Below are 23,575 nucleotides of genomic sequence, written 5' to 3'. Positions count from 1 at the left end.
ATGTCAATACCTTCTAACATCTTATAGAAGAAAGGGGTAAAGAAAGAAAGCTAAAGACCATTTAGGTACTTAGAAAAACAGTAACAGATAAAAAATGATGAGTAAGCTGTAGTCAGTGGTAGTGGTTCAAATAAGCTGAGTACAAAGCTCATTAGATTTTAAGAATTGCAAAATGGTTAGACTGTCAATTATTCCCTATGGTGGCTGCTATCTGTTTACCATAAAAAAAAAATTGCTAGAGAGTAGAACTTAGCTACTTTAATAAATTTTATAACTTCAGGGTACACATTTACATCTATGTATTTAAACTTGTTTCTATTTATTAAAATAATCTACAGATTTATTTTTAATCAAATAAGATTGTTAAAGATCAAACCTGTTGGGAGAAGCAGCAAAGGAGAAAGGACTTACAGAGTGCCTACATAAATTGGTTATGAGTAACATATAAACTGGGAAAAACAAACCACAGCAAACTGCGGGAGGCCTCTGGGGAGGTAAACTTCTCCATGCCTCATGTTCCAGCGCAGGGTGACCTTGGCTCTGTTACCATAAACATTGTGCTCAAAGACATAAAACCCCTTCCTAGTACTAGCCAGACTTGTAGGCTTCTTTTAAGTCCTGCATTCCACAAGCTGAACATAGAAACTCCCAAACCACCACTGTTAACAATCATACAATCACACCCCAGTTCTGGCTCACTGATTCACTTCTAGTTCACTTATTCACTTCACCCCCTACCCTATAGATCAAAGTGATTGTAACCAATAAATAGTGTGGATGATCAGCATGCAGGGCCTTCACTGTCTCCTCCAGTAATAAGTCAAGGGAAGGTGTTCTCTTTCTGGGTCCACAGCGGGGCGTAGTTTTAAGGGCAAGAACTTCCAAGCACCATGCCCCCTTCCCATCTCTCTCCATCTGGAAGATTTAACAGTTTATGTTTGAATTTCGTGGGCACGGGAAGAAACTAAAAATCTATCACTCCAGCAGAAGTTCTAAGGAACTTCTTTCATTGGCCAGGGGTCTTAGAGAAGGTGGGGGTTCCTCCCAGGTTAAAAGTCCCCTTCTTTCATATCCCTTGGGACTCCACGTTTGGGTCCCCTTGCATGAACACTCCTTTCGTGGAAGCTGTCTTTCTCTCTCCTGGATTTTCCCTCTGAAGTTCCCTTCCACTCTCTCTCGTGGAAGCCTGTCTTCTCCTCCTAAACTCCATCTCTCTATTCCCTAACACTCTCGTGGAAGCTGCTTTCCTCTCCTGGATTCCATCTTTCTGGATTCTCTTACTCAGTGCGAGAGCCGTTTCTTTCTCTCTCCTCCTGTTTCTCTCTCTCTTTAAATAAATCACTCTCTACAAACACTTTAGAGTCCGTCATTTACTACGCACTGTGCCCGTGGTCCCCTCTCTCATTCTTGAGAGGGCAGGAGACCAAAAACCTGGAGAAAACGTCCTCTCAGGGGAGCTGAGGGCACCCTGAACCCCAATAGTACATTTTGGTGAGCCAGCCAGAAGAGGGGTACACCAGAAAGAGTGGTACAGCCAGGAAAGGGGTACAGCGGGAGAGGAAGACTTCAAAATTGTGAGTAAAACCAGCCCCATTCTGTCCTGTCTCTTTGAGAACACCTGAAGCCACCGCAGCCCAGTGGGCTGTGGAGAACACCGAGCCTGGGAGGCACGACCCAGCCCGTTTTAAGCGATGTGGGCCAGCCGGAAAAAAGTGCAGATTTCTTACCTTCAAGCTCTCTCTCTGCTTTCTGTCTCCTTCTCTATCCTTTGGATATTATCTCTGGGACCAAAACCTGAGGGAGCCTGTGGGGCGGGGCGGGGAAGCACTGCCCCCAGGCCTTTCGCTCCTTGACTGCTGGGACCTCTGAGACCACGGCGCAGCCCCCACAGGTGGGCCCAGGTGCCTGCAGCAAGCCATAGCCACCAGCACTGAGGGCCAAGAGAAAAACAGCTGGGCGGGGTGAGGTACCGCCTGAGCCTGCAGGGGACCAGAGAGTGTGGCAGCCTGGTGCATGGCAGGCTTCTCTGGCATTCTCCAGTCCCAGGCAGCAGGGTAAAAAGGCTCCCCAGAACGTTCACCTGCCGCCTGCCAGTCCCTGTGTGGGCAGCAGCTCGGGGAGTGGCCCAACTGCGCATGTGGTTCTTGCGGGGTCAACGTGATGACGGAAAGCCACGAGAGTGGAGAAACTCACTGCCGCTGTGAACGCAGCTTTTAAACTGACGCGACAAGCGGCTTTTTTTTCTCTGCCCCTGCGGCTGAGGGAAAGGAAGAGGCTGCTGCTGACCGTCAGCCCCACCCAGCTTTGAGGCAGGCCACGCTGCCTTAGGGTGCAGCATTCTCATTCAAAATATGGCTTAAGAAAGCGTTCTGCCTTCTTATAATGTAAGTGACCTGTTTGTACAGTTGGTTAAGGTGTGGGACCTGCGACTGTATGGTTGCTGGTTCAAATACGTGGTGGAGTTAGTCTTGATTTGGGAAAGACTTTTGGGGGAAAATTCAGAAGCTGAAGGTTCTGGGACTTCGTATTTTGTGTATAATTTGTCTTGCTTAAGATTGGCTCTCTCTACGGCAGAACTTTTCCATCTAGAAAATCATAGTTAAGGCCGGGTGCGGTGGCTCAAGCCTGTAATCCCAGCACTTTGGGAGGCCGAGGCGGGTGGATCACGAGGTCAACAGATCGAGACCATCCTGGTCAACATGGTGAAACCCCGTCTCTACTAAAAATTACAAAAAATTAGCTGGGCACGGTGGCGCGTGCCTGTAATCCCAGCTACTCAGGAGGCTGAGGCAGGAGAATTACCTGAACCCAGGGGGCGGAGGTTGCGGTGAGCCGAGATTGCGCCATTGCACTCCAGCCTGGGTAACAAGAGCGAAACTCTGTCTCAAAAAAAAAAAAAAAAAAAAAAAAAGAAAATCATAGTTAAACCAGTTCCAGGGCCCAAATAGTCAATGGCAGGTCTCACAGCCTTAAGAGCATTTTCCTACAAGGGAAGGTGGGTTGGGGAGAGGTCTTGAGGGGATTGTTCCAGTCTCAGCCATGCCCAGCCTGCCTTCTTTGAACTGTGTGCTCTAATGGCCCCTCCCTAGAAGTTTACCCTTCTAGTGTAAACTTCTGTGGCAGTCTTATAGATTGGCCTATGTAAATCAGACTTTTGCTGGGAAGTATTGGTACTTACCTCCTGAGCCTCACTGGCCTCAGTGGGGCTCACTGGTATGTGACTACCCAACCCAAAAGCTCTTCTTGTACCATGCCGCTATGGTAGTCACTGGAGGTCATGCAGGCAGTGAATGGTCCCATGATGCTTTTAGGTCATCATTGAAATCCAGTATATGGGAGGCCCTCTGATAAGATGGATCACACATCTTGGGCAAACAAGATTCTGGGTTACTGACTGAAAGATGTTTCATTTCAGTACCCATTTTACCTGGGGGAATGCCTCAGGTTGAAGCAGCTATAATTTCTTAATTAGGGGTGCAGGCATCCCTTGTGTTCGATTTCAGATGGGTGCTTCTATTCCCAAGCTCAAGTCTCCATTAAAGTGTATACTGGAAAATTGGGACCAACTTAGCACAGTCTTTAAGGAAGAAGTGGCTTATTTTTCTCTGCCAAATGTGGCCAAATTACCCTCTGCCAAGTGGAAAATCTGGCCCCCAAAGGGAAGGGAAGACAACCCAACAGCTTCCCTTGAGCAATAGTAGGAGGCCTTAAGAAAGTACACTCCCCTGTCACCAGACTTCATAGAGGGTCAGTTAATACTAAAGGACAAGTTTATGAGTCAGCAGCAGGTATCAGGTGGAAGCTCCAGAAACTGGCCTTGGGGCCAGAGCAGAGTCTAGAATCATTACTAAACCAGACAACCTCCGTGTTTTATAAGAGAGACCAGGAGGAACAGGCTGAAATGAACAGGAGAGATCAGCCTTAGTCATGGCTTTCAGGCAAGCAGACCCTAGGGGCTCAAATGAGGCGTGGGTTAGCCACTAGTCTGGCAGAACTTGTTACTAGTGAGGTCTGAAGGGATACTTTATAAGAAATTGTCCCCAGAGGAATGAACCACCATCTTGTCCATGCCCGCTGTGCCAAGGGAATCACTGGAAAGCACACTGTCCCAGGGGACGAAGGTTCTCAGGGCCTGAGATGTCTGATCAGATGACCCAGTGGCAGGACTGAGGATTCCTGGAGCAAGTGCCAGCGTGAGCCGTCACCCTCACAGAGCCCCTGGTAAAGCTGACCATAGAGGTCCAGGAAGTTAATCTTCTGGACACTGCATGGCCTTCTCAGTATTTCTCTCCTGCCCTGGAGACTTGGTGCTTGTTAATTCTCTCCCCTCAGATGCTCCCTCTCTAGGCCCATCCTGGGAAGGACCATTTTTGATCATTCTGTCTACTCCAACAGCAATTAAAGTAGTGGAAATTAACTCATGGATTCATCATACTTGGTTGAAGCCTTGAATACCTCCTGAAGGAAGTCATAGACCCTCCACTCCACAGCCTGAAGTTCCAGGAGACAACCCTTCATCCACCTGTGAGCCATGAGAAGATCTACATCTGTTTTTCCAACAATGTCTTCAGGGAAGTAAGTCATAAGTCTAATTTATATCCTGGCATTAACAGGACTATAATCCTCAACTTTGCTATCTCTGAAACTCCGATTATCCTTTTCGTGGTAAGAAAGGGACCTGTCTCTTTCTTAGGCAAAATGCTGCTATCTTGTAAACCAGTTAAGTGTTGTTTTGAATATAGAACTCAGGAATCAATCAAACACAGGGCTAAAGACCTTCAAGAACCTGGCTCCGTTCTCTCCTAGGCTCGTTTATAACCATTCTATATTTGTTGGCCTCCAGGCCTCTCATCTTTAACCATACTGTCCCATTCATTTCTTATAGAACCATAAGGTCACAATCCTGCCACTGGAACCCCAGATGTCCTTGGCTCATGAACTCTATCGTGGACATGTAGATCAACCTGCACCCTGAAAGGCTCCCCTCTGGAGGAAACCTCAACTGCAGGGCCCCTTCTATGCCCCATTTCAGCAGGAAGTAGTTAAAGAGGATCGACGCCCGTGTTCCAATAGAAGTTGAGCTTTCCTGTTCAGAGGGGGGAATGAGGGAAGGTTTTCTCTTTCTGGGTCCACAAGGGGGCATAGTCTTAAGGGCAAGAATTTCCTAGCACCATGCTGCCCCCTCCCATCTCTCTCCATCCTGGAGATTTAATGGTTTATGTTTGAATTTCACGGGCACGGGAAGAAACTAAGAGTCTTATCACTCCAGCAGTAGTTCTAAGGATCTCCTTTCATTGGCCAGGGGTCTCGGAGAAGGCGGGGGTTCCTCCCAGGTTAAAAGTCCGCTTCTTCCACACCCCTTGGGACTCCATGTCTGGGTCCCCTTCCACAAACACTCCCTTCTTGGAATCCATCTTTCTCTCCCTGGGTTTTCCCTCTGGAGATCCCTTCTAAACTCTCTCATGGAAGACTGTCTTCTCCTAAACTCCATCTCTCTCTATTCCCTAACACTCTCATGGAAGCTGTTTTCCTCTCCTGGCTTCTGTCTTTCTGGATTCTCTCACTCAGTGCGAGAGTTAGCTGTTTCTTTCTCTCTCCTTCTCCTGTTTCTCTCTCTCTTTAATCACTTTCTATAAACATGTTTGAGTCTGGCATTTACTGCACACTGTGCTGTGGTCCCCTCTCTCATTCTTGAGACCAAGGCAGGAGACCAAGAACCTGGAGAAACATCCTCTCAGGGGAGCTGAGGGCACCCTGAACCCCAGTATTACAAAGTGATGGCCCTTGGTGCCACTTTCTCTCTTAACCCATCCTTTTCTCATTCCTTTGTCACACCAAACTGGTTCCCTACAAAACCTAACATTGTCTTATCTAATCCCTTCACACATTCAATTATTTAACTGGGAGTTATGCCCATATTTTAAAATAATATATTAATGTTGCTACTTGTGCCTTTATAAACTTCATAAATAAAGTTGGATTTTTGTTTTGATGTATTCAGTCAAGCTCATTTTATCTTTTACTATCAGCATAATTACAACACCAAATTTATATGGTTTATTAGCTCATTTTGCAAATTTTAAATGATATTGCTCATGTTTTTATTTCTTACTCTACCGTATGTATATAGTATACTTGACTCTAAACATTATCATATTAGGATTTGGGTTTTATTATCCTTCTGATTGTCTTTTGTTGTTTATCATTTTACCTTTCAACTTTGCTACATGTACTTTTATATGGTCAAATTTGATTCCATTTAATTAGTAAAATTAGGTCCTCTTCTTTGGCTTTAAATTGATTTTAAAATTCTAAATGGATTTGTTAATCATGTTATATGTATTTAAAAGATTAATTATTAGAGCATTGGGAATTGTACTTTTATGATTTAGTGTTAGTTTTATTTGTTTTTCTTACAGTTACTAATTTCTTTTGAAACATATTTAATCTATTTGCTTTTAAAATTTTTTATTTCTTTTTATTTATTTATAAGTTATCCTAAAGTAAAATACTAAATTAGAATGAATGATAAAGAATTATTATAATTGTTTAAATGCCTAAAAATGACTTCATTCTATCTTGACATTTGATAATTTCACTGGTCATAGAATTATCAGTGGAAGAGTACGCAACTTTGAAGGTATTTTGCTACTTTCTTTTAAATTCATTGTTGTTGCTGAAATTTTGCAGCCAGTCAGTATTTTTATCCCCTGTAGTTGATTTGTTTTGTTTCTGATTTGTTTTGCTTTTTCACTCCAGAAATTTAGAATCTTCTCTTAAGCCTTGCTGTTCTCAGTGTTCCAAATATGCTGAATAGGTACTTTAGTCTACATAGATTTTTTTTATTGCATTTTAGGTTTTGGGGTACATGTGAAGACCATGCAAGATTGTTGCATAGGTACACATGTGGCAGTCTGATTTGCTGCCTTCCTCCCCTTCACCTATATCTTGCATTTCTCCCCATGCCAGACTTTTTAATATAAAGTATTGTGTCATTCAACTTGAGAAATTTCCTACTTTATTTCTTTGAAAATTTTCAGCTTGACTGCAGTCCACAGAAGCAGCTCTCAATGCATCATCCTGTAGCGCAGGGCATGCTTAATCATAATTAAAAAAAAAAAAATTTAAAAAGAGAGAGGAAAAAAAGAAAATTTTCAAATAAAACTTTATGTTTCCTTTATGTTCTCTTCTTCAAGCTCTAATTAGTTGGATGTTTGACCTCCTGTTTCAATTATATGTTTCTAATTATTATGTAATGTTTTGATTCCCTTACCAAATCTGTCTTGTATACCTGCATATATTAAGTTCTTTTCTACTATTTTTTTTTAATCTGGTAACCTTCAGTCCTAAGAGGGAGATAATACCTAATGAGTATGACTTTTAAATAGTTTACATGTCTCATCAGTTATTGTTCTCAAGAGAATTGGGTTTTCACACTTTGGGACCTCAAAACAAGGATGTTCTGAGATTTCTGTGTCCACACTAATTACCTTAGTTCTCATGAACGAGTACATTCTGTTTCTTTAGTGATGAGTGAGTGGTTTTAAATGTCTAGAATAGAGAGAGGTGACTAGTCAACCATATTACCTATTAATTTGTAATTAATTTCCTTGTTTTAATCCCCATTCTTTAGTTAGTATGTTAAACACCAACCCTTCTGCCTAAGATCTACAAAGCACATCTGCTACCCTCCTTGGCTACAACTTTCTACTTACTTATCCTAGGCTGTAGCTCTTACTTCATTAGCAACCATTCCTCAGTTTTCTTTACATGTATATAAAGAATGTTGATCTCATTTCTTTAGTCATTGACTGATTTTCTTCATCACTGTGAATGTAAACTTTTTTTGCTCCATTAAAGTCATCTCATTGTCATCTCTGGAGGTAAGAAAGTTAAAAATACATATACAGTCTCTCACTCTGATCCAGAAATGCACATGTTCATTCCTCATTTTTGAAAAGGTAACAATAAAATCTATGATGATTTAATTGACCTTATTGGGTAATTAAAGTGGTACTGTAAATGAAACAGGCACTAATTTTTACAAGTGAATAGTCATTCTTTCTCTAACAATGCCTAACTTTGTGCTTGCTTAAAAATTTCTGGAACCAGCCTTGAGATAAAACCAAGGTTGGAAAACACTCCCATGAAGAAAATACTGAGAAGCTAATCTGCAATGCTATTGCAGTCTAGCTTACACCAGCCAGACCACTAGATGGTCCACTCAAGATAATCATCAGAACAAGACATGCTGACCTGCATGTAGTTCCTCTAGGCCATTCCCCTTTAAAATCCATTCAACCAGCCTGTGGAAAGAGAGATGGCCTTTGTAACATTAGTCTACCATTTCCTCTGGTTGCCAGTTCCTCAATAAACCTACTTTTTCTTTCTTGCACCAACTCTTGTCTCTTGAATTTAGTTTTCAAATGGCAAGAAGTGGAACCTAGATTCAGTGAAAATTCCTGGCATCCAATGTGGGATGTGTGTCTAGGGATGTCCAACCTGCCTGATTTCCAATGGATGGAGCAATAGAACATGGAAGTGTGCCAGGACTTACCCATTCACACTACCAGGCAGGGTAACAACCACTCTGAGTGTCAGTTGCTCACGGCTAGCTAACCCTCTAGCTAGGATTCTAAGAACACCTAGCAGCTGACAAAAACACTTTCCTTGAGGATTTCTCTTTGCATGGCCTCTGCTGCCTGTGATTCTCAGTTGATGCAAGGAACAGCAGTATCTGAAGAGCTGACAGCCTCCAAGACTGGGTAAGTCAAACTAGTGTGCACACTAGAAATCCTCTGTTTTTGCTATTTAAGCTTTCTATGCCATTTGGACCAAGCCCAGGTTGTTTGTGATATCATTTGTCGTGATAGAAGATTCTAAAAGATATTTCTCTGATTTCTTTTTCGGGAATTAGTTTGGGAGTGCTACATTGTTTTGGTTTCTGTGTGTTTATTAGGTTTTACTTGTTTAAAAATATGAAAATGTTCAAAGTTATGCCAGGTTTTCTTGGACTCCAGCTGGTTGCATATTATGGCTCATTTTTGTGTGCCTTTTTAAACTAATGGGTGCATTACTATAAGAAAAATTTAGAGCTTAAATGGTTAACCTGCAGCTATAGAGTTAAGTGGGGTCTTCCAAAGCTCTCTATTTTTCTCTTTTCTTTTCTGTCTGCTTTGAATCTGCTGTTATTAAGTTACTTGTGCTGAGATACAACTCACTGTTTATGTTAATATTGATTCAAGGATACTCGGAGATTTTGTTTTCCTTGCATAGCCCGGCCCATTCGAGCTAAAATATAGACAATGAAAATTCATTTAAAACCTAAAAGAAAGAAGGTAAAAGAGATTAAAAAAAATTAAACTGTCATGAAAACTGCTTTCTCCAAAATTTCAGTCCACAGCCTACATTAGGTTACCTATAAGGGAAAACAGGGTTAGACATGTGGACCGGTTTCAATTTTGTCAAAAATAATTTGGATCCAGCTATCTTTAGTAGGCTGGTGAATTTGTACTGCTGTCTCATGGCTAGCTCTGATGTAAAAGCTACCGGATCTTCACTTTCGTTTATATATAATGCTTAAATATGTTTATGTATATATACATGTAGTATATTGTGTGTTGTGCCTGCAATGCTACCAAATTGGATTATAAATAAATGAATACTCATAAATTAAGTAGGTCCAAATGCTTTTCAAGTTTGTATGAAATCAGTAATCTTTAGTAAATAAAAATGGTTTTAAAATTATTAGTAAAATAAAAATGTGTCTTTAGAATTGTCAACATAGATTTTTGTGTGAGTTTACCAATTAATTTATATTTACTTTTGCTAGATATTTATAGGTTTTAGAGTTTGGCATAAAGATTATAATACTATTAACTCAACCAAAAACAGAATAGCCTTTGCTTGTGTGAGTTTTTTTGGCAAATAAAACTAATTTAAAATTGTTGGTTCAATGAAAAAAGCAGAATTTTCTGAGTTATTGGCAAAATATCCATGAGTTTAAGATTCTTACTTAGGTGAACACCTGATGTTTACAGGCTTTAAGGATGGTTAACAAGGAAATAATCTTAAATGATGATTAACTTTGTCCAATACCATTATCTCAATTTTCAGAAGTAACCTAGATAAACTGTTAAAAATGAAAAAATTGAGTACATATAAATGGGAGAAATGGTTGTAGGTAAAAGTTTTGTGTAATTTAAGATTTTAAAATTATTCTGAATTTAATTCTAGATGCTCATTGGATGTCTGGTCATTTCCAATTAAGAAAGTTTTATGGATCTCATAGGCGGGTGTTGAACAATGAGAACACATGGACACAGGTAGGGGAGCATCACGAACTGGGGTCTGTTGTCAGGGGGCAGAAGAGGGACAGCAGGGGGAGGGTGGGGGGGGTTGGGTAGGAATGACATGGGGAGAAATGCCAGATATAGGTGACGGGGGGATGGAGGCAACAAACCACATTGCCATGTATGTACCTATGAAACAATCCTGCATGATCTGCACATGTACCCCAGAATCTAAAGTACAATAAAAAATAAATAAACAAATGTTTTCATATATTTAAAAAAAGAAAGTTTTACGATATGGGAAAATATGTTTCTCAAAATTGTGGAGTAGTTTTATCTATAAAATGCTAACATCTGAGATAGGTCAGCATTTCTTTCTTTCTAAAGATAGAAAATTTTCACTAAAATTTAAGATCATTGAGAATAAGAATTCTAGTTAATATATAATTCTGTTGGTTGTGTTCTTATTGTATTCTTATCAGTAATTTTATGTTATTTAGAAGATGCTTAAAAGTTATTTATGAAATAATGTAGAAAGGAACTATTAAGTAAAAGACAGAGGTGTCAGGAAAGTTATGAATATCAAGATGCACTTTTGGTAAGAAAGATCATAAAAAACAGAGAATAATATGGTATGAGAAAAGATCTTATATATGGTGAATTTTTGTCCTAAAGTAAAATGACTACTTATTTAGGAAAGAAGTAGTATAGGATAACTCAGAAATTTCAAGCATGTTGTAAATAATCTGTGTAAATTGTTAAAAGGTTTGTGAAAAAAATATAAAAAGAATTTTGTGTCATTAATTTAGCTATAATTAAAAGTGAAACATTATAATATTCTTTCTAAAACTGATTTCCTATATTAAGGTTTTCTTAAGATATTGATTAATGAATAGTCTTAATGGAATTATAAAAGGCTTCATTTTTAATTACATTACCTGTTTCTTTTGAAAATTTCTCAGATTGATATCTCAAAAGTTCAACCTTTACTGTGTCTTGCTTCTTTCAGCCTTTTCTTTCCTCGATAATTCTCTCCAACTTTTTCGTCAGCTTCTATAAATTTTTTTCTCTGGCTCTAACTATTGTGGTCTGATGCTGAAAAGTTTTACTTTGAAGATCTAGAAAAACAATATTTTTTTCCTGTGAATAACTTGATTCTGTACTCTTAGCTTTTCTTTACATGTCTATATTTTCAATTTAAGTAGGATACTTCTCATATTGTTACTAAGAATTATATATTCCCCTGCTATACTCATAACCTTGAACATATTCTTCCTGCGTCTGATGAAACATAAGCACTTTTTTTCATCAGATTTGGTTTCCAGGTTATCTAAATGAGCTTTCCAAAGGAGAAGCAATCACACTGCAGAAGGTTTTCTTTTTTTTTCTTTTTAATAACTGGCCTAAGAAACAAAGATTTTACAAGCTATTAAGATAATTCCTGTGTTGTCTTATCAGGTTTTTTTTTTAATTCTTAGGAAAACAACTTTAAAAGAGTTAAGGGTTTTATATCCATATAACTTTCTGTATTGATTTTTTAAAGTTTTTTGATTATTACTATTGGTTAAATGAATAACTGTATTTCATTGGCCTATGATTCCATTTTCATCAAATATTTTGGACCTTTTAACATCTTTGACAAACATCCTCAAAATAAGATAAACATAGCTAATTCTTTATATTTTTCCAGAGACAGTAAAACCTATTTTCTTTTAACTATTTATAGCTTACAAAATTGAATATAACAACATAGATTACCTTTCTCTCTCTACCTAATAAGTTCAGAATTTGAAAACTGTTAAATCCAGTGGGCCAATCTGTTTTGCATTGCCAAGGTACTGCTGCTAAAACTAAAGAAGTCTAAGCCCAGGAACTAGCATGGAAGAGGTTGGTGTTTGATATTGTAAGGGCTTGTTCTGAGGGATAAAACTAGTTCAGACCCTCCAAATCAGAGACAGATACACAGGTGCCTAAATGGCTAATGACTCAATACATAAGACTTATAGACAAGGCAACTTTGTTATCCTGCTTTTTTAGGTTTTGTTTTCTGACTCTTCAGTTATTTGAAAGGGGCCAAGTATTAATTAGCACCTACCCCTTCTATCCCCATCTGGCTCAGAATGGTTAATTGGTTCTCAATCTTTGACTCTAAGTCCCTTGGCCATAGAAGTCCCACCATGTAACATGAGGAACTCCGGGTGGGTAGCCACATCATCCCAGCATCCATTGGGAATAAAATAAAACTTAGCCACCAATACTGCCTCTGGCATGTCTTTACCAAAAAAGAGGGAATATAAAATAAAGAATAAAAATCTAAGCCCCTCACCAACTAAATGAAAACTTTCTTAGCCAGGGAAACCTCAGGAAAGAAAACCTTAAAAACTGTTACCAACCACGGTGAAATGGGAGATCAGACACTCTTCATTATACTCCTTCCCTTTTATGGTTTAGACATAAGTGACCCACATTAACATTTACATAGAGATCATGAGACTGACAGCAGACTCTGTGACAATGATACCAAATTATAAACAGAGCCTAAGGCTACACCAGGCAAAGGTCAAGGCACACACCCCTATGCTTAGAGAATATGCTGTGTTCTGTCACAGGATTGTTAGTTTTCTCTAGCAGCTAAACAAGCGCTGGCCTTGAGATAAGCGTATTAAAACAATCTGAAGGTCCACTAGATGTTGAATGACCCCCAGCTCCTGTGCCACCAGTCATAACTACAACTTTGATTGAACGAGAGACTGATTCCAATAACTTTCTCCTGAGATCATTGACCACGGATTAGTTTTGGCAGTTTACAGAAATTGTGTACTTGTGTGCTTTTGTGTCCTGAAAAGAACCTTTAACATATAGGACCTAATTGTAACATGGTTAAATTATAAGTCTCAACCCCAAGGTGCACATGAGTGGTTTGTTACATGCGTATTTGTTCAATATACATCTGTCAGGACCACCTTAATAAATATTCATAGCTCCTCCTATAACATGTTAAATATGTATATTTAATCAACATACCATTATATTCTCACAGGAGATCCAAATATAACTGATAATGGGGAACAAACTTATTGACTTTCTTATTGACACAGGGTTCATGTATTTTGGAGTTAATACTAATATATCCCCTGCAATAATGTCAGGAAAAGCTGTAACTCACCCCTTCCTGCAAGCTTTAAATTATCATCTTGGAGACCATAATGGTGGAAAAAACTAAAAAGATAAACTGTACTCTTAAAAAAAAAATACCTATGTATGTCAAAAAAACTATTTGACTCAAGATAAGGTACTGTCAATTGCCCTGTTGTAAATCAAAATGGCTCCTCAAAATAGGTAAAAATTGATTCTCTCTAAAATTACATGGTTGGTTATTCCAAGCTTCTGCACTGGTGTGAGAATCTACTAATACTTAAAGAAATCTAGCAATGGCAAAATATATTAAGACTCTAAGGACTAAATTAATTTATCTTTATGAGTTGTTTCTATCAGGACCACTCAAGCCACATATGTAGCCCAACATCTTTTTCAACTAGGAGATCAATTTCTAAAGACCTGAAAATAAACAAAGTCCTGAACATCAGGTCACTGCCTGGCCAAATGGTTTCATTTCTATGTCCCCAGTGGAGCCCCCATTCAGCAGGAAGTAGCCAGAATAGACTTGCTCCATTTTCATAGAAATGGATGTAAAAATTGGCAGTGAGCAATTTGTAACTGAAGCAGTCACTCATTTTAGAAGTAAATTATCATTCTTTCTCTTTCAATGCCTAATATTTGTGCTTGCTTAAAAACTTCAGGAAGGAACCCGAGATAGAACCAAAGTTGCAGTTGGGCATGGTGGCTCACACCTGTAATCCCAGCATTTCGGGAGGCTGAGGCAGGTAGGCCACCTGAGGTTGGGATTTCGAGACCAGCCTAATCAACATGGAGAAGCCCCATCTCTACTAAAAATACAAAATTAGCTAGGCGTGGTGGTACATGCCTGTAATCCCAACTACTCGGGAGTCCGAGGCAGAAGAATTGCTTGAACCTGAGGGGTGGAGGTTGCAATGAGCTGAATGCCATTGCACTCCTCCCTGGGCAAAGTTGCAAAATGCCTTCTCAAAATGCAAAGTTAAGCATTAATCTACCATCCTCTTGTAGTCTAGATGAGACCAACCAGACCACCAGATGGCCCACTACTCAAGATAATCATCAGTACAAGACATGCTGACCTGCACATAGTTTCTGAAGGTCCTTTCTCTTTAAAATCCCTTCAGCCAGCCCTAGGAGCCAGAGATGGCCTTTGTTACACTATTCTGTCAACCTCTTGGGTTGCCAACTCCTAAATAAACTCTTGTCTCTTGAGTTCACTTATGAGCAACAAGCAGCTATATCGGGTTCCATTGTAACACTTTGGCCAAAACATATGACTCAGCCTTATAGACCAAAATTGATTGAGAGGGAATATTTGGAACATTACATGCCCCCCATAAATGGGCTTTATTTGCTAGGAGAGTTAACACTTTTTAGCCTTCTTCTGGAATAAGACAATCAAATTAGCAAGGAAGATGTTTATTTTTATTTCTACATATCTTGGCTTTTTTAAAAGCAATTTTTCCAAGTCATTACAAATGCAATATTTCCATATGTAACAATAATCAAGACATAGTATATTTTATTTTCTTGATGACCACTACCAGGACAGCTTAAGATTATGTAACTGGTCTCTCTATGCAATTCTCAAAAGTGAGTGGCTTTTTGACTTCATTCTTTTATCCTACTTCTCTCCTTGTCAATGTGAATTTGAATATTCATTTAAAGTATTATACATCTTGAGGACTCCCCATTATCTCCCTCACTCCACTCCCAAGTTGGACACACCCAAATGTACACCTAAGAGTTCTAAAGCAGTAAACCATAAGTAGTTTTTTCACACGAGGTTGCTACATGACTCCTTTTGTTTATAGTTCCTCCATCTGAATTTCATTCCTCTGTTCTTCACATTTCTATCCACTTCCTCCACTACTCGAAAAGCTTTGCCTTCAGAACTCAGCTCAAGAATCATGTTACTACTCTTCCCACCCCAGTCTTACAAAAAAAGAAAAGAGAAAAACTCCTGTGGCTTTCACTGACCTCCCTCCATCTCCACAATCCCTGTGTAATTCTATCTAACATTCCTACCACATAATGTTAAATGTCTGCCCATGTGTAGTTCAGTCTCGTCTTATAGGCTGTAAGATCATGAGTTTTAATGAATACACTTTAATTTGGGAAGTTTTAAAATTAAGCCAGTCACTATCTTCTGTGGTGGGACCCAGAGTGGTTTTTAAGCTCCCTGTATGATGCTAACATACAGACAGGGTGGAGAACAACTGCCATTAGACCTCTTTTGTTAAAACATGTTTTTTTTCTTTTTTTTAAGACGGAGTTTTGCTCTCGTTACCCAAGCTAGAGTGCAATGGCGTGATCTCGGCTCACCGCAACCTCCGCCTGCTGGGTTCAGGCAATTCTCCTGCCTCAGCCTCCCGAGTAGCTGGGATTACAGGCACGCGCCACCATGCCCAGCTAATTTTTTGTATTTTTTTTAGTAGAGACGGGGTTTCACCATGTTGACCAGGATGGTCTCGATCTCTTGACCTTGTGATCCACCCGCCTTGGCCTCCCAAAGTGCTGGGATTACAGGCGTAAGCCACCGCGCTTGGCCTAAAACATGTTTTATTTATCTTTGAAATTTTAGTTTCTGATAAAGTGCCCAACACAGCATAAGATATATTAAAAATTACAATATCAGCACATCACATTTTATTAATGAAAATGAAATGACTTCAAAAGTATACTTTAAACTTTGAATACTTCAAAACACTGAAAATTAATCAGATATATTTTATCAAATAATTCAGTTTCATATTTAAAAAAAATTTAAGGATTCTCAAATAATGATTCATAAAAGCCAATTTATGCATAAAACTTTATATGAAAATATGAATATCTATGTATGTGTATATTGCTCTATGGATTACCAGTTACACATAAAACTAGCCATGCACACACATAGACACACATACTGGATAAGCTAGATTGTGCATAACATTCTGATATTTAGGTTTTCACTAATTAGGGTTTGGGGGGTTAGAGGGAGCCATAATAGATTCCAGAAATTAAACAAGACTGCTGTGAAACATACTTTAAAAGAGTCTGATAGAAACTAAGTAGATATTAAAACATGCTGTCATAACGGGATTAGTTACATTTTTCCATCACATTGTTAAAATAAAAATAGGAGAGAAGAGAGATGGTAGGAAACTAATACAAAATAAAATAGATCTCATCCTGAATTTAAAACTAAGGATTAGCACTGCAGGTAGACAAAGGTTTTACTAAAGAAAACATTAACGGAAGCTTGAATTTCTATTGCCTGACACTGGTGCTGAAAAGAAAAACACATATGGATAAACTGATGGATTGATAGCTTTATTTCACACAGAAAACAGGACCCCAGAAATAGATTCTATTTCAAAAGAATAGGAAAGTAGTTTGTTTTGTCTCCGTTATTGCTGTCAGCAGCCATCTCAAAACTGTCTGAATAATAGAGATTGTTTTAAAATGTTTTGCGTTATAAAGAAAGCACTTAGGAGCTTTATCTGAAAGAAGCCAAAATGTAGAACCATTCAGTGCCCTTATCTAAAAGAATCTAAAGTATAGAATACCTTGTAAATGTTAATTTACCATATTAGATAAAAGACTTCATTTTAGGAAAAACGTCTAAATATTATACTTGGTAAAGGCAGCATGAATTACTTGAGAACTCAATAAAAACAACTTGGTAACAGTGTCAGCAGTTTGTGAAATAATCTATGAATCATTCATGTTTATCCTCTTTTTAAAAAAGCAGGAGCGTTTGTCCTCACCCATGTCTTACTAATGACATTTTGTGATGTAGGAAGACACATTCTGCCATTTTAAAAAAGTCCTCAGAATGTCGCCTTTCCACATTAGGATTGGGAGAGCAGCTTTGACTGGTTAATGGCTAGGACATTTTTACAACTGCAGTACAATTTGCTAGGAACAGAGCATTCAAAAGCGTTTTTAACACCAGATATGCACCTCCCATTATTCAGTAGTGTGGAGATATTTGAGCATGAGAAATAAAAAAATTTTTTTTTTTAATTGTGTGAGTTAAGTGGGCAAGGAAGACTTCATTGAAGATTGTTGCTAGAGGGGAAAAAGATTGAACTCAACTCCACAGAAACAATGAGAGGTTTTTTTTGTTTTTTTTTTTTCTTTTGAGAAGGAGTTTTACTCTTGTTACCCAGGCTGGAGTGCAATGGTGCGATCTTGGCTCACTGCAAGCTCCGCCTCCTGGGTTCAGCCAATTCTCCTGCCTCAGCCTCCTGAGTAGCTGGTATTACAGGTACGTGCCACCATGCCCAGCTAATTTTTGTATTTTTAGTAGAGACGGGGTTTCACCATGTTGACCAGGATGTTCTCGATCTCTTGACCAGGATGGTCTCGATCTCTTGACCTCGTGATCCACCCGCCTTGGCCTCCCAAAGTGCTGGGATTACAGGCTTGAGCCACCATGCCCAGCCACAATGAGAGATTTTTAAGCATTAGAATGAGCAAGTGAAAAATTACTGGAAGATGTTATGGGGGCAATTGGCCAACATGACTAGGCTATCTGTGTTTGCTGTCACGTATCTATGTTAGGTTCCTATGCTCCCACAGAAACTGGGAGATTCATTTTGTTGATGACATTTTAAAGTGGCAACTCCCACTTCCTTGAGAAAGAAGATCCTGGGTCATGAAAGTGGCAAGGGACAGAGAAAAAATATACAATAGAAAGTTTTGTAATGTAAATATTCTTTAAAAAGTGAGGTCAGGGGCCTAGAGTCAGGAAGAAATCTGTCTGAAATTTGGTCAAGCTGAGGAGAACATTTACACAGCTTTTGTATGACATAAAGCAACAAGATTAGCTCTCAAGATAAGGCTCACAAGGATGAGAACCAAAAATGAATATTTCTATAGTGTAGCCACTAAGTATGGAAAAGTGCCTGGATTCAAATCTCAGCTTTACCATTTACTTGCTATGTAATTTTATCATTGTAAAACCTAAGCAAAAGCAAAATAATTATAGGCAGATGTCAGCATTTCTGAGTAAGAAATTTGTTATATTGTATAAATGATCTTAATATATCATCTAGACTTTGGATACTTAAAATTCAGGTCCTAATATGGGAAGAGCTTGGAAAGAGTCAATCAAAAGGAAATTTCTTTCCCATAGCAAAATAAGAGGTATTTGGTGCATTTGGCAGAGGATAGCTAATGGAAAGAACGAAGAAAAATAGTCAACTTAGAGAGCAATAGTGAGAAGTACCAGATCCCTGATAGGAGCATGGAGTCTAAAAAGACCAGTGGTCTATGAAAAATTGGTGATGGCAGGGAGAAAAAAAGGACTTTGAGAACAAGTATATCTATCACTCAGTTATAAATTATTTGTGATTCCTTTTTTTTTAATTTTAAAACTTTTGCTTTTGTTGGTAAATAGTCTATATATTTATGAGGTACATGAGATATTTTGGTACAGGTATGAAATGCATTATAATCAGTTCATGGAAAATTGAGTAATCATCCCCTCAAGCATTGATACTTTGTGTTTCAAATAAGTCAGTTGTATTATTCATTCTCATGCTGCTGATAAAACCATAACTGAGATTGGGTAATTTTTTTTTTTTTTTTTTTTTTTTTTTAGTACAAACTTAGGGCTCTTTATTCAGGCAGTAAAGTAAGGAACAGCAAAGTGGGAGGGCTACACCATCACCATGGCAACAGAAAGCCTCAAAAACATAGAGTCCCTCGACTTCTGTCAGGTAGACTCTTTCTAGCTCAGGAGAAACACATTTTAACTGGTTGAGAACAAGGCCAGGCAGCCTGGCCACACTGTGGAAGGACGGCTGGGTGCGCGGCCTCTGGTCAGTCCTGGAAGTGCTTGGTGAGGGCTTCCAGCAGCTCCTGCTTCTTCAGCCCACTCTTCAGCCCATATGCCCGGCAAGCCTCTTTCAGCATGGGCACAGTGAACTTGCCCAGTGTGCCCTTGCTGATGTGGGTCTTCAGCTCTTCTTCTGAATACTCCACCTTGGGCCTTTTGCTTCCAGAACCTTCATTATCGTGTTTTCTCTTGGTAACTTTCCCTTCAGGATTGTAATCTGGTGGGTAAACAAGCTCGTTAAATTCATCCACCAGGGAACCCAGTCTTTTATTCATTGCTTCAACCTTGGGCAATGTCAGGTCCACTGCTTGTTCAGGCTCCATCAAATCCAAGGCCAAGGCCTCCAGGTTCCTGAAGTGTTGCTGCAGCACGGGGTTCTCAAAACTGTCACTTCTGTATGTGAAGCAGAGCTTCTCAACAATAGCCTTCATCTTGTCCACCTGCTCTGGAGTTGCCATGATCTTTTTAGTAAAGGGCATCTTCCTTTTATCATCAGCAAATGGTAAAAAGACCAGCTGAAAGCCTGGAGGAGTGACCTGAATTTTCTGGTCGTCCAACTCCTCATCCTGGGACACCAAAGCCACAAAATAAGGGGGGATGTTCCTCCGGGGTGTATATCTGCACAGTGCTGCGACCTCCTTCTCCAGACACTTGATGAGCAGAGCACTGAACAGGGTTGAGCTCCCAATCACCAGAGACTCCTCTGGGTACACGAACAGGGAGGGTCTCAGGTAATGGTGCTTCTTCAACATTACCACGGGCTTGAAGCCCATGAGCATCAAACCTGGATCATCAAATCGTTTTAGCTCTTCTATTTCCTCTTTCTCCAGTATAATCTGACAACTTCCGTAGATCTGCGACCTCTTGGTATCGCTAGGCAGAAGCAAACCACCTGTACTTGTATTAAATGTCCGGGTCTTAGTTTTCACTGGTTCATTTGTTTCTCGATAGAGCTTTATTGGAGGAGGCTTGAGAGCCTTCTGGACCAGATTATAAATGCCGACAGAGATCACTATATCTTTGTTGAGCTTCAGCTTTAACCTGCTAAGTGCTCGCTTCCTGGTCTCCTTGGCGCGAACCTTCCGCAACAGGTCTTCTAGCTTGCTGGATTCCTCAAAGTGAACCCTGAGGTCCTCATCCTCTGCTATGCTGATAATATCTCTGTAGAACAATGATATGTCAAAGCCCCCAGGTTTCTTCAGGTGCATCAAGTCAAGGAAGATTCCTGTATCTCGGAGATCACCGGCTTTGGTCCTGGCCCGGCTGGCTTTGGCACTGTCATTGCCATGGGGGTTGTCTTCATTGGTGAAAAGCATGATCCTCTTATGACTTATCTTGAACTGGACATCACTAAAGAGGTTGGCACAGACCCACAGCACTTCACTGAGTGAGTAGTCAGATCCGTGGCCCATCAGCTCTTGGAAGCATTTCTGTCCCTGCTGCCCCTTAAACTGGTCAAGCTCTAGAATTCGTTTTGCACCTGGATTATCCAACTCCTGTAAGACGTAAATATTTTTAAAATTCACTGAATTTTTGTCTTTCACAGTACCATAGAACACCACTGCCAAGAGATCTCGATCACTGCTTATGATCTTATTGATGTACACACTTTGGATACACTGGATGCTCATGTCAAAAGGAGTCAACTCATCTTCACTTTGAGATTCAAACATAGCCCTGGAAGCATCAACCAAAAAAATCAAACTATCTCTTCCTGAATATTTGTAGTCTCCACTTGCTTCAAGGTTCTCCTCTTCCTGTTCTTCTGCTTCTTCATCGCCCTCAGTTTTGTAATAGGACTCCCACCCTGACATGTTGGCTACTGCTCACTCTGGCGCAGGGAAGCGACCAACTTGGACAAAAGACGAGAATGCACGCAGGCGCGGGCCCAGTTCTCTCTCCGAGATTGGGTAATTTATAAAGACAAGGAAGTTTAATGGATTCACAGTTCCATGTACTGGGGCAGCCTCACAATCATGCCAGAAGGCAAAGACACATCTTACACAAAGGCAGACAAGAGATAATGAGAGGCAAATGAAAAGGGAAGCCCCTTATAAAACTATCAGATCTCATGAAACTTATTCAATACCATGAGAACAATATGGAGAAAACCACCCCCATGAATCAATTATGTTCCACCAGGTCTCTCCCACAACATGTGAGAACTGTGGGAGCTACATTTCAAGATGAGATTTGAGTAGGGACACAACCAAAATATATCTTTCTTCTTCTGGCCCCTTCCAAATCTCATGTCTTCACATTTTAAACCAATCATACCTTCCCAACAGTTCCACAAAATCTTAACTCTCAATTCAACATTAATGCAGAAGTCCACAGTCCCATGTCTCATTTTGCCTATGAGCCTGTAAAATCAAAAGAAAGTTAGTTACTTCCTAGATACAATGAGGGTATAAGAATTGGGCAAATACAGCCATTTCAAATGGGTAAAATTGGCCACAACACAGCAACAGGCCCCATGCAAGTCAGAAATCCAGTGGGGCAATCAAATCGTAAAGCTCCAAAATGATCTTCTTTGACTCCTGTCTCATATACAGGTCACAATGATGCAAGAAGTGAATTTTCATGGTCTTGAGCAGCTTCATCTCTGTGGGTTTGCAGGATATAGCCTCTCTCCCAGCTGCTTTCACAGGCTGGTGTCAAGTGTTTGTGGCTTTTCCAGGTGCACAGTGCAAGCTATCAGTGGATCTACAATTCTGGGATCTGGAAGATGGTGGCCCTCTTCTTAGAGCTCCACTAGGTAGTGCCCTAGTAGGGACTCTGTGTGTGGGCTTTGACTTCACATATACCTTCATTGCCCTAGCAGAGGTTTTCCATGAGGGCCCCATCCCTGCAGCTAACTTCTGCCTGGACATTCATGCATTTGTATACATCATCTGAAATCTAGGCAGAGGTTCTAAAACCTCAATTTTTGACTTCTGTGCACCCACAGGCTCAACACCACCTGGAAGCTGCCAAGGCTTGGGGCTTGTGCCTTAAGAAGCCACAGCTTGAGCCGTATCTTGGCCCCTTTTAGCCACAGCTGAGATGAGACACCAAGTCCTGAGACTGCACAAAGCAGGAGTCCCCAGGACCAGCCCATGAATCCGAATTTCCCTATTAGGCATCCAAGAGTGTTAATAGAAGGGGCTGCCACAAAAGTCTCAGATATACTCTGGAGATATTTTCTCCATTGTCTTGGTAATTAGTAATTGTTTCCTTGTTACTTATTCAAATTTGTGCTGCCAGCTTGAGTTTCTCCTCAGAAAATTGGTTTTTCTTTTCTATCACATTATCAGGCAGCAAATTTTCTGAACTTTTATGCTCTGTTTCTTTTTAAAAACTTAATGCATTTAATAGCAGCCAAATCGCCTCTTGAATACATTGCTGCTTAGAAATTTCTTCTGCCAGATACCCTAAATCATCAGCCTAAAGTTTAAAGTTTCACAAATCTCTAGGTTAGAGGCAAAATGCCACCAGTCTTTTTGCTTAAACAAAGCAAGAGTCACCTTTTTTCCAGTTCCCAACAGTCATAGCAGAAGACAAAAAGCACATCTTACTTACATGGCCACAGGCAAGACAGAATGAGAGCCAAGTGAAAGGGAAAACCTTTTAATAAACCATCAGATCATGTGAGACTTATCCACTACCAGGAGAATAGTGTGAGGGAACCACCCTCATCATTCAGTTAACTCCCAGCAGGTCCCTCCCACAACATTTGAGAATTATGAGAGGTACAATTAAAGATGAGATTTGGATAGGTACACAGCCAAACCATATCACCAGTCATACTGTTCTAGTTATTTTTAAATTTATAACTAAATTGTTGTTGACAATATTCACCCTGTTGTGCTATCAAATAGCAGGTGTTGCTTATTTTTTCTAACCCCTTTTTTGTGTACCCATTAACCATTCCCAGTTCCTCTCCACCCCAGCACTACCCTTCTCAGCCTCTGGTAACTGTGCTTTTATCCTTATCTTTCTGACTTCAACTGTTTTGATTTTCAGATTTCACAAATAAGTGAGAACATCCAACATTTGTCCTTCTGTCCCTGGCTTATTGCATTTAACATGATGTACTCTAGTTCTATCCACGTTGTTGCAAATGACAGGATGTCATTCGTTTTATGGCTGAATAGTACTCCCTTATGCATAAAGGCCATTACCACATTTTCTTTATAAATTCATCTGTTGATGGGCACTTGGGTTGCTTTCAAATCTTAGCTGTTGCAAACAGTTCTGCAACAAACATGAGAGTACAGGTATCTCTTTGATATACTGATTTCCTTTCTTTTGGGTGTATACCAAACAGTAG

General features: G+C 39.8%; 1 long non-coding RNA gene and 1 pseudogene across 3 annotated transcripts in view; one reads left to right on the top strand and one right to left on the bottom strand.

Moving 5' to 3' along the window:
• The first annotated feature begins 1,044 nt into the window (after positions 1 to 1,044).
• Positions 1,045 to 23,575, top strand: part of LOC118148394 (uncharacterized) — a 114,258-nt gene continuing 91,727 nt past the window's right edge. The window contains exons 1-3 of one of the 2 annotated variants that reach the window (XR_013528271.1): positions 1,045 to 2,384; positions 4,396 to 4,575; positions 10,237 to 10,325. This is a non-coding gene — a long non-coding RNA (uncharacterized LOC118148394). Of the gene's footprint in view, positions 2,385 to 4,395; positions 4,576 to 8,596; positions 8,766 to 10,236; positions 10,326 to 23,575 lie in introns of those variants that run through there. The other variant, XR_004735204.3, reaches the window with a different exon arrangement.
• LOC100389301 (X-ray repair cross-complementing protein 6 pseudogene) lies at positions 19,027 to 21,122 on the bottom strand (annotated as a pseudogene). The gene has a single exon (XR_013528270.1). The product of XR_013528270.1 is annotated as an X-ray repair cross-complementing protein 6 pseudogene (transcript).

Source organism: Callithrix jacchus, chromosome 16 (genome assembly GCF_049354715.1).
Source record: "Callithrix jacchus isolate 240 chromosome 16, calJac240_pri, whole genome shotgun sequence".
NCBI classification, from domain to species: domain Eukaryota; kingdom Metazoa; phylum Chordata; class Mammalia; order Primates; family Cebidae; genus Callithrix; species Callithrix jacchus.
Note: the sequence above shows the minus strand (reverse complement) of the source record. Positions and strands in the feature narration are given on the sequence as shown.